Source organism: Haemaphysalis longicornis, unplaced genomic scaffold (assembly GCF_048455015.1).
Source record: "Haemaphysalis longicornis isolate Haplotype H1 unplaced genomic scaffold, Haemaphysalis longicornis Haplotype H1 scaffold_11, whole genome shotgun sequence".
In the NCBI taxonomy this organism is placed as follows: domain Eukaryota; kingdom Metazoa; phylum Arthropoda; class Arachnida; order Ixodida; family Ixodidae; genus Haemaphysalis; species Haemaphysalis longicornis.
In genome coordinates, this window is record NW_027526214.1 from 102,108,271 (window position 1) to 102,119,589 (window position 11,319).

Sequence of the window (11,319 nt, forward strand, 5' to 3'; positions counted from 1 at the left end):
CACAAAATCGAAGGAAAATACCGAATGAACGTGCCAGTTTAAGCCAACAGCATCGCCGACCAAACAACTGTTCTTTTTCCACGACTTCAATAGCTCCGTAATGCAGGGTGCAACCGCCTGCGCTCATAAAACTTGAAAACGGCGCTGCGGCGAAGGCAGAACCCAGTCCGAATAAGGCAACCCCCGTGAACTCGGGTCGTGAAAATGATCCGGAAGCTGGAAGAACCGCCGCGTATATAAGAGCCGCGTTTTCAGAAAATACTGTTTTATCCTATAAAAAACAACAACCAAAGAAGGAATCCCGCCGGTATTTACATTGTACAGCAGCAGTTGCGGCGAAAGGTGCACGTGCTGACAGCATTCGGTTTGGCAGGTTGGTCTGGTTCTTCGCGCTAGATTTGTAATTTTAATGCCGCAGCTGCTGCCCAACGTGATTTCTTTGATTATCTGGTGCCCCGCTTGCAATGCCTACTTCCGCAGAACTTGCCCCAAACGAATTGATTCTTTTGGGCCCTTTCTCAAGGACAACATCTATTCTCTGGTGAAAGACCTTGCCACGACCCCGGACGGGGCACCATGAGTAATCTTGGTCATGGCACTGACGATACCGCGGACCCCAACCGTGGCGATGTGTTGTATGGTGGAGGGTTAGAAACCACGAACGTTGGTTTTCGGACCCCTGGTCAAGCTCTGGCGGATGGGCTCCCTGTCTGTTTACCAGGCAGAGAGCTCCGGGATCTCTTCAGCTATCATGGTAAGGCTGACGAAAAAAGTACCCCCGTCTCTTGCTTTTTCTCCTGGCATATGGATAATTCAATTCACCACCTCCAAAACGGCATCGTCCCCTGAAAAGGGACCGCACCGAAGTCTCCGTTCCTGCTTGGTAGAGTTCACAATTCCAAAACCTGACAACATCTCCCGCTTTCTAATAATGGAAGCTCTTCACCAGTCAAAGCATGCCACTGCACTGTCTGTTTTTCTCATCTCCAAGTTACTTCAGGTCACTGTCGGGAAATCCTACAAAGCCAAGAAACTCAGAACAGGGGAAATACTGATCAAAATTAACAAAAGGCAGCAATCTATCAACCTCTAAAAAAACCCGCATTGTAGATACAGACATAAAGATCACACCCTACGGATCGCTGAACAGCTCCTAGGGCGTCATCTCCGATCCTGACCTAATGAACAAAACAGAGACAGATCGGCTCGAGGGCCTTCGAATTCAAGGTCGGACGGCACCGTTTGACACCGAAATCAGTACAAAACACGTGATCTTGACATTTGTCTGCTCGACGCTCCCCGAGTAGGTCAATTCAGGCTTCTTACAATGTCCAGTTCATACCATACCTGCGGCGCAGCTTGAAATGGCAGGAGTTCGGACATGGTACCAACTCTTGCCGCGGCAAAACGGCTGGCGCCAAATGCGCCACATAGGACCACCTAAAAGAAAATTGCAACTCCAGAACCTTTACTTGTGTTAACTGCGAGGAACCGCACGCGTCGTACTACCGCCAACGTGAGAATTTCCAACATGAACAGAAAAAAATCACCGTGAAAGTAACAGCGAAAATCGCCTTCCTAGAGCCACGGAAGAAGTTCGCCTCTTTCCCTCTGGTTTGATACGCCGACGCAACACGCCGGCACGCGGAGTGGCGTCTGGTTTCGGCGGGGACCCAGTACCGCAAGTCGGACTAGGTCACGCCTTAACCCCCCCCCCCACTTGGTAGCCTCTGGCAGCCCAATCCGCCTCCGCACCACTCGCTGAGCCCCCAGCCGCTATGGAGGCAACCACGTCCGGTGGGGATGCTGCTGCACCCACTGTTTTCTCCATTCAAATGGCCCGAAGCACACGCGAGGGCCCGCAGGAGATGCAGACGGAGGCACCCGCGGCAGTTCCCACCCCCGCCGCACCGACTGGGCCACCCACGGCGCTCCTGACGCCCTCGGCGGTCGCGGCTCCAACAAAGGGCACCGGGATGGGCATGAAGTCCAAGGGGTCCTGTCTTCTGGGTACACCTTCCAAATCTGATGAAGACATGGATGTGGGATCTTTCCTGCCTGTTTTGCAGTGGAAGGAGTGGGTCCCTGCATCCTAACCTCCTGAGAAGGTTGAAAAACCCCTTCCAAGAGTCCAAGCCCCGAAAGACCCTACATAAATAGTCACACTCCAGTAACTCTGAACACTTAATAATAGGAAGAGAAAATATTGTCCAATGGAACTGCTGACGCCTTCTAAATAATCTTCATGACGTGTGCGAGATTCTGCATGCTAATCAGCCAAGTGTAATGTGTGTACAAAAAACACATTTGAATTCCAAACACGCAAATTTCTTGAATAGTAACCTGGTATACAGAAAGGACAGGGATGGCTGCACACACTCTTCAGGCGGTGTGGCCATATTCGCCCAGATATCCTTAGCACGCCACCCTGTCACTTTGAACACTTACCTTGAGGCTCTAGCAATACACCTAAGAATATTTGATAGGTTGATAACGGTGTGGTCTATATACATTCCTCCTGATGTTGCAATTTCGAGCTATGACTTTGAAGTGCTGGTTGACCAGCTGCCCGAACCATACATCCTTACAGGCGAGCTTATTGCTCACAACTTCCTTTTGGGCTCTTCTCTAACGGATGCCTGAGGTCGCCCGATAGAGAAATTCCTTACATATTCAGGAGCATGCCTTTTCAACAATAAAGAGCGTAATACCATAACATAGGACACAATACATACTCACATCTTGACTTGGCTATTGTTTCTGCAATTCTCTTTCCATATCTTGAGTGAGGTGTGGGTACGGACCCTTATGGTAGTGACAACTGTGCCACTTCAGTAACGTACATAAGTAAAAGCCCATGAAGTCCATCTTCCCAGAACAGGTTCAATGATGCCAGAGCTAACTAAAATACATGTACAGAAACATCCAAACTAAACCACACAACCATTAAACAACTACACATCGAAGAAGTTTCCAAACTATTCACAGCGCACATCCTCGAAGCCGCCGAAAAGTCCATTTTCCGCCTGAGGTGCCCCGCGCAACCAGTGGAAGCCGTGGTGGAAGGATGACTGTTGGCGGGCGCGAGAGGCCTAGGACAAGGCGTGGGGTATCCTTCGTCGGTACCCAACGTAGGTAAACCTCTTTTTCAAAAGGATAAAGGCGATGGGAAAACGTGTCCGCCATGTGACAAAAAGAGAGTGTTGGCGTACATTCCAACATCAAATAACTCCCACACAGACAAACGAAAAGTATGGACCCGAATACGCAAACTCAAAGGACAACAAACACACAGCCTGCCACTGGTCAGCACAACAGGGGACGCACTCGAAGACCAGGCTGGCACACTCGCACAACACTTCCAACACGTGTCCAGTTCAGCACTCTACACAAACACTTTCATGAAACACAAACAATCGGCCGAAAAAAAGTCTTTACTTGATAACGACAAGTCAGCGTCGTCTTATAATTCCGAGTTTTCACTTCATGAACTGAGGGTCACACTGAGCACGTGTAAACCCTCAGCTTCAGGGCCAGACTACATCATATATACAATAGTACAGCACCTATACTCAGACACTTTTCTAACACTCCTGCACCTACATAACATGATATGGCTTTCGGGGCACATTGCAAACTCTTGGAGGGAGGCTACAGTTGTATCTTTTCTGAAAGAGGGGAAGGACCTGTCGTTCCCTTCAAGAACCCATGCTATAGCCTTGACGAGATGCCTGTGCAAGCTTTTCGATTAGATGATAAATCGCAGGCTCGTGTACTTCCTTGAGTACAACGGTCTTCTCCAGAGCTGCCAGCCGGGCTTCAGGGCGGGGCAATAACGAACGATCAACTAGTAGCTCTTGAAGTATTGGTTAACTGTGTTTTTCGAACTCCAGAAGGCGTACGACACCGCTTGGCGTTATGGGAGCCTTAGTGACCTCAAGTCATTCGGTGTTTCTGGTAACACGTTCAACACCTTGTGAGTTACTTGTCGGAGAGGACGTTTCGAGTGACAGTTGGCTGTGCACTCTCAAAGGTTCATGTGCAAGAAAATGGCGTGCCACAAGGTGGCGCATTGCGCGGCACTCTCTTCATAGTAAAGGTAAACTCTCTTGGAAATGCTTTGCCACCTACAATCTCCTATTTCATGTATGTACTTGACGTTCAGATATCCTTTAAATCGTGCCCATCTGAACGTCGTCTACATATCGTGTTCAGCTGGGTTTAAGCTTTAAATCGTGTTCAGCTGGCATGACCAGCTGAAAAGCGATATTGCTAGACGTCTCTGATGCTGCGATTTGATCACCTGGCGACCCTAGAAAATAAACTGTTGCAACTGATCCCCCTAACGGGTATTCCAAATCAAGTCACTGAATGTGTATTGGATTGAGATACATACTTAGTGAAACAAATTGTACGCCTACGCCAATGATGTAATTTTTCCGCCTGAAATATCAACATGCAACACGGTAGTAACACAAAAAGATAGAAGGGATGGCAAGTGCGCCGCGGAAAAGATGGTGTGCAATGTCTGGTAGGTTATTTTGTCACGCCCAGGCGGGAGAAAAAGTTTAACAATAAAGATGTAGTATAGCTTCTCACTATAATTCCTTCTACAAAGGGTCACTACCGAGAATGCTGAATGCCTATATAACAGTTCTTCCTCAAAGACAACTGTAGAACTTCACTTTGTCATCGGAGGCATAAGAGGGAGGCCGAAGAGCCGAGAAGTGAGGTAATTAGGAAGCAGAAAGACGTCTCGGCTTACGCTAGTGGGCGAGAGAATGATGATGCCAGTTGAGGGCGACTTTCGGCGGAATGCATGTGAGGGTTACATGGTCCCAGGGATGCTGAAGGGGGTAGTTGGGGGAGCCAGTGGCTTGAAATCCGTAAGTTAGATTGAATGGCGCACATCATCTCTCCACTTTTAGGAGAAACAAGAAAGACATCCCTGGATACAACAGTAGAAGCAAGTATGGCGTGGATGTGTCACAAACGCGAGTGTACGACGACTAAAAGTACCTATAAAGTTTTCATTTTATTGTACGGTGCCTAATTCTTGTTACAGTCCTCCAATTCAATCAGTTCGGTGTTATTTTCCGCGAGAAAACGCTGAAACTCTCTTGAACGAAGCGCCGGTAAAGCGAACACTCTCCGGCTCGCCGGCAAAAAAATACCAAAATAAAAGCTTCGCCACTCAGCTTTCACCGAAGCTTCCAGATCTTTCGAGGGGCCGAGTTCTGCTGGGTCAGTGCTAAGGCGCGCCGATGATTCCAAAAGGGCGAAAGAGAGAAGTTGTGCGTTCGAAGGCGGCGGGAGCGTTGTGTATTAAGCTCTCTCTCTCCGCGCCGGCGCAGTTAAAAAAAGCGATACCGCGCCGAAGATATTTAGTTACGTTGGTACCTCGTGATGTTACAACGACTTCTGCCAGTTTGTGCACCACACAATCGGCGACCCGCGCCCTGGAGGACTCCAACGTACACCGGGGCCTCGAATCACCGTGATCGTCTCGGGCGGCCTGGCCTACGACGAAGCCACGCTTAACAGGTAGCCGAATCACCTCCGACAGCGGTGCATCGTCCGGCCCGGTCTCGGAATATTGTGGGACTCTGTCGGTCAAATGCATCAAACTGTTCGTTTAATTGTTAGTTAACTGCTCTACTTTATATTTTCGTTAACACTCCTGATTGTATCATTTTGTATATATTTCACTGTTTATCGCATTTGTATTCCTTTTACCCTACCTCTAGGTTACGTTACATGTCCTCGTGCTTGTATAGTGTTCTGGCTGTCCAAATATATGTCTTTCTTTAGTTGTTCGTTCGAACCTCTGACTCATTCTTACCGCTCTGGTTGGCAAAAGCCGCACATTAGCCCACCACCGCCTTCGTCACCTGTGCACTGTAGATTCGGTGTGGTTGTTTTCTCGCTTTAGTCGACTCCTCACACCTCCTAGCAGCGCACCCAATTAAGGGAACGGGGACAGGTGGTTACCAAGAAAACTATTGGGGTGAGCACGAGTGCTTCTCGATAAAAGATCTAAAATTTCTTGAGGGCTTGAGGAATATCGCAAGATGTCACGGCTGTATGAGCGTGCGGTACCACATGTGGCACACGAACATTGTTAGGTGGTGTAGTGCTCTTAGTGTCTTCTTTCCGTTGGGACGCATCCGTGATTGATGCCATATGTTTTAAATCCGGTTTTGATGACCAGTGACATTGAGTTCCGACATGTTCACCTTTCGTATTGTTTACATATGTTAACGTGCGTTCCAGAGGATCATGGCGCATGTAGCCTTCAGTGTATGTGTGGAAGCAGCTCATGATACAAGTTGCAAGCGCTAAACTTGGAGCGTGTTCGAACGTTCTCGGGTCCATACAGAGTCACCAACACTAGTCGGACGTTCCAGTGATAGAGCATAAGTTTGAGGTTTGAAATAAACTGTTTATGCAGTGCCTGCGATTGGTTTACGTTATACCTATATTACGCATCGTCAGAAGGCCGCGACAACTTCAGTTTAAGACGTGCAGGTTTCACAAGGATAATTAGCACTTACTATCGTGTTTTGTTGGCGTCCTCGTAGCCTGGTAAAGGTGACTGAATGATGTGGCACGCGGAGGTGTGAAATGGCAACAGTTGTTGAAATACCCTTCCGACATTGCGATGTCACTTAGATATGAAACTTGGCTGAGCAATTTGAAAGAACCTTCCTAATAAATAAAAATGCTCACAGAGGGGTTGTTGTGTAATCTTTATTTACGTTTTAAGTGTGGACTTGTAAAAAGTTGTAAAGTGCATTGCCGGTTTTAGATCTCTATTCTCTATCAAGAGTACTGGAAAGGGGGCTGATACGGTCAGGAGGATCATGGTGGGGTGGTGCTTTTGACAGCTGGTTCTTTTAGCCAGCATGCCGAAGCCAAAATCGCAGCATTCGCCTAAACGAGTGGGGTTTCAGTTTAACGATGGCGACGAAGTTACTGGGACAAAGTTTGCGTTGAGATTTGAGGGATAAAATTCGGAAAGCTTTGTTTATGGCGACAAGGCCCTCTATTCAGGAGCTGATGTCCAAACTCATCAACAGCCTCCGAATGACAATCATAGTGGAGCGCCGGGTACCATGACAAAGATATCGTGATGATGAAAGGGTCAGTTTGACAATGATAACAAAGCCTTGGTATGTAAAGAACGTGAGGATAATGACACTTACACTTATTTGCCAGCGATGAAATTTGTACAAAGCAAGTAGAATTCGAGCTTTACCAGACGAGATCGCGGAGGATGTTTTCAAAAAGTTAATGTAAATGCATTCAGTTTTGTGTGAATTCCGCAGTTAGTTTGTGAACGCAAAGTGCGATTTCGTCTACCTGTAATTACTGTTCGTTTTCTTGGTTATAGAGGCTTTGGTGGGTGCTATACCTATTATAATAGCTGTTGCTGCCGAATACATACCACATTTTTATATACCTAAAGTTTGATATTTAAGTATAGCATTGCAATAATAATAACATAATTTTCAAAGGTGCACTTTTGCCTAAGGTGTCACAGGCCCCTAGGGACGCATATACATGCCATTTTTTCTGCGTTTCATTCTTCTTTCGGTTTTCCCATTATTTTTTATTTTATGGGCAAACAAGCCCAATTGCTTGACACTCGCAAGGTGGTAAGGTTTGTTCTGTGCATGGTGTGTGGTACCAAGACGATTTGTTCTCTCAGTAGTGAAATTTCTATAACAGGTATGCGCTCTGTATTGTAAAAAAACCGCCTCTTTCACCGACATGACAAACATGAGCCTCCCGTGCAAAGCAGTTTAAAAAAACCCGCAATTGTTCATGTAACAAACTACTTGCCAAAGAATAGTACGAACTTTTTATGAGTGTTTATAGGACCTACAGGAGACGCAGCTTTGTAAAGTTTAGGGCATCAAGGTATAAAAATTGACTCCATTACTGTCGATAAATGGTTTGGCAATAAGGTTGGGTGAACCTTACTTACACTATATACAAGCTAAAATTTGACAACATAAGAAAAATATCAGGAGGCTTGCTTAAAAGAGACTAGTAGTTACCACACCTTCTTTGTAGTGTAAGCCTCAGTACATATTCCTAACAATTTTACGGTATTAGTTCTAGCTGGTAGTTTAAGCCCTACCAGTTCACATTTCAAAGTAGTTTGTACAACCTCAAGTGAATATAATAAAAAAGTAAAAACAGCAATTGTCCCCCCTGAACGTCTTTGCTAAAAAATGTATTTTCTGAAGCAAATTCATTATCTATGAGGGATTTTAGAAGCCAGGGCATGCTCTCTAACTGACAAATCGTAATGCGTTAAAAAGCATTACAATAAAATGGTAGGAATCAATTTATCGGAATCTAGTAAATGAAACAATTTTAACTGTGAACGGGCATCAAACGGAAGAGTCAACGAAAGGTTGCCGAATAAAAACAATTACTCTCATTTTACTTTAAAACATTTGCGTATGCCACATCTAGCGCAAACAGGATTATTCAAAATTATTATATGAGCAATAATTTCACAATTAGCAGAATATTATCAATACATAAAACACAACCTAGGAATTGCAGGGTTGATGACTCCTCTTCAATTCTGTATGCAGCAATGTAAATTAGAATACACGAAAAGTATATCGTTGTACAGCACACAGTTTACCTTTGACCATCGTTTCAAAGTTCGCTGATTATATAGAGGTAAAACAATTCGGCTCAAGGTTAATCGACTTGTGTTGATTTAATGTAAATCAATACACGTCATGCAGTTTGCGCTGAATGACTTAGTGAAGTGCCTTTGTAAGTTTTCTGCATGTTGTTGTAGTTTCAACATCTGGAATGTAGCAAATATCAACAAAATCTAAATGTCCACAAAATACCTAATGTCAAACTTTTGCAAGTGCTTACCATGTCCGCAAGATTGTATAGTTAGGCCGGGGTTTTATTACTTCCGTCTGGCAATAAGGAGATCTTTACAAGTTGTGATTGAAGCTTAGCTCTTTCTTTTGTCTTTTTTCAGATTTTTATTTGCAATTTTATGAACTATGACGAATTGATTTTACCGAAATGTAGTCCTGGTGACACAAACCAAGTGTATTGCAAAAAGATGAGAGCAGCACAGGCATGGCCGGGAAGGAATCTACGTAACATACACCGCAAGGAAGCTGCAGATTTTTATTTAAATCCCATCTTAGACCCTTAGCTATACTTCCAAGTTATGCAGGCTGAATTACTCTAGGTATGCAACATTGTCAGCAGTATAAAAATATATTCCCATGTACAAAACACAATGGAGCTGCTGTGCTACAGTTTACAAGAGGTCTACTGCTTTCAAAAGATTCAAATAAACATTCGCATTCTAAGTGATACCAATGTCTTTGGGCGTTTACTGCACCTCAGAGACTGTTCTTCCAGCAGAGCTTTGTTTCCTGTGAAGTGCATACGGGGCTGTATTGTTTCGGTAGCGAGGAAAATATTATCTTCTAGGGCAATTTGGTTGTGTTTGTTTCTCTTGTGGGACAAGCAATGTGCTATAGGTAGCTGTTTTTCATTGGGGGAATGTTTTAAGTTCTGGATATCGCCTATTGGGAAGATGAAAACAAGGCGGCCAATTTCCGCATGCAGTTCTTCGTTGTTTTCTTTTTGTTTTCTGTTGCCTTGGCTCCGCCCTCCCCCCACCTGGAATTTGGCCTTCCTTTCTATTAAAGTTTACAACAAAAACAACAACTTGGCCCATCTCGCTGACCTCCTGTTTTTGGAAAACAATAGAGCACATGGTCTTGAGCCGTCTCTATCGTTACATATAACCTCCACAGCTATTTCCACCGTCTATGTTCGGTTTTAGTCCACGACTCTCCACACAAGATGTCATGCTCCAACTACGAAATCAGATCCCTACCCCTGATTCCCCAGAAGGGGACACCAGAGCCATCGTGGCACACGACCAAAGTAAAGCGTTTGATCACATCTGCAACGATGATATTTGAACAATCTGATAGACCTCCAGGTGGGCCCCAAAACGTACGTCTACACCAATGCCTTTCAAGGTGAAACCTCTTGTTGGGGGCATGAAGTCGGCTACCATCTCCCTTTGTAATCGTGGCACCCCCCTGGATCGGTTCTATCACCATTTTCATGCAATGTAGCAATGTTAAAACTCCGTCATCTCCTCTCTACTATGCCGCATGTGCATCACACTTTGTACGCTTATGACATCTTGATATGTACGGCTGGAGGCAGCGACGCGCTCATCGAAGACTGCCTACAAAGAGCTGTCGACGTAGTGAAAGCTGACGCCGGACAACGCGGGCTCCGCAAGAGTCAGAACATACTCTATTCAGTCCCCCCAGCAAGCGACATCATCAATGTACTCAATACATTCAGCTCACATTAGGAGATCGTGCTATCCCTGTAGTCCCACGCATACGTGTTCTTGGACTCTGCTTGCATCAATCTGGCTCCAATACGGAGACCAACAGAGCCCTCTATGCAATTTCACTGCAAATAAGCCGTCTTTTTTTATCAATTGCGCACCGCCGCCATTGACGTAAGGAGCGCAATGTTATCCGGTCAGTGGAAGCCTTTATTATAAGCTGCATCGCGTATGTCACTCCATACTTGTACCTCAAAAAAGCTGAACTATGGAAAGGTGACTGCAGTTTTCACAAAGCCTTAAATACAGGCCGCAGGCATTCCCATTACGGCAAACACCGAACTCGTCATGGCTATGGGCACCCATAATACTCTAAATATACCTATAGAAGCACAGCGCACAGCCCAATACCCGCGAATATCTAGCAGTCACACAGGATGCCTTCTCCAGAATCCAGGCATTCCGTACTCCAGCCAACGTAGAACGAATACTTCGTTACCTCCTCACTTTGAAAATGCCATCTACATTTCTCCCATACCCAGAAACATGCACGCGGTAGACCCCAAAGATCACCGTCATGTCCGAGCGTCAGCCCTACACGAACGTTTCAGAGTTGACTCAAATGTATGCTACATTGACCCCACTGAGAACCACCCTACGCGCGCCATGGCCATCGGGGCAATAGATGCTAAAGTCAACTCTCTGGCATCCGCCTCTATTTAGACTAATTACGATGAGGAAGGAGAACAGGCCACTATTGCGCTTGTCGTCACCTCCACGACGGATAAAACCATAGTGAGCGAATCTAAAACTGCTCAACAGAAATATTTATTTGGCAGTATCTCTAATACCGACCTACGCATCTTACGCTCCATCCAAGCCGCAACTATACGTAACGTACAAATAATCTGGACACCGGCCAATGCACCTTTCCAAGGCAACGA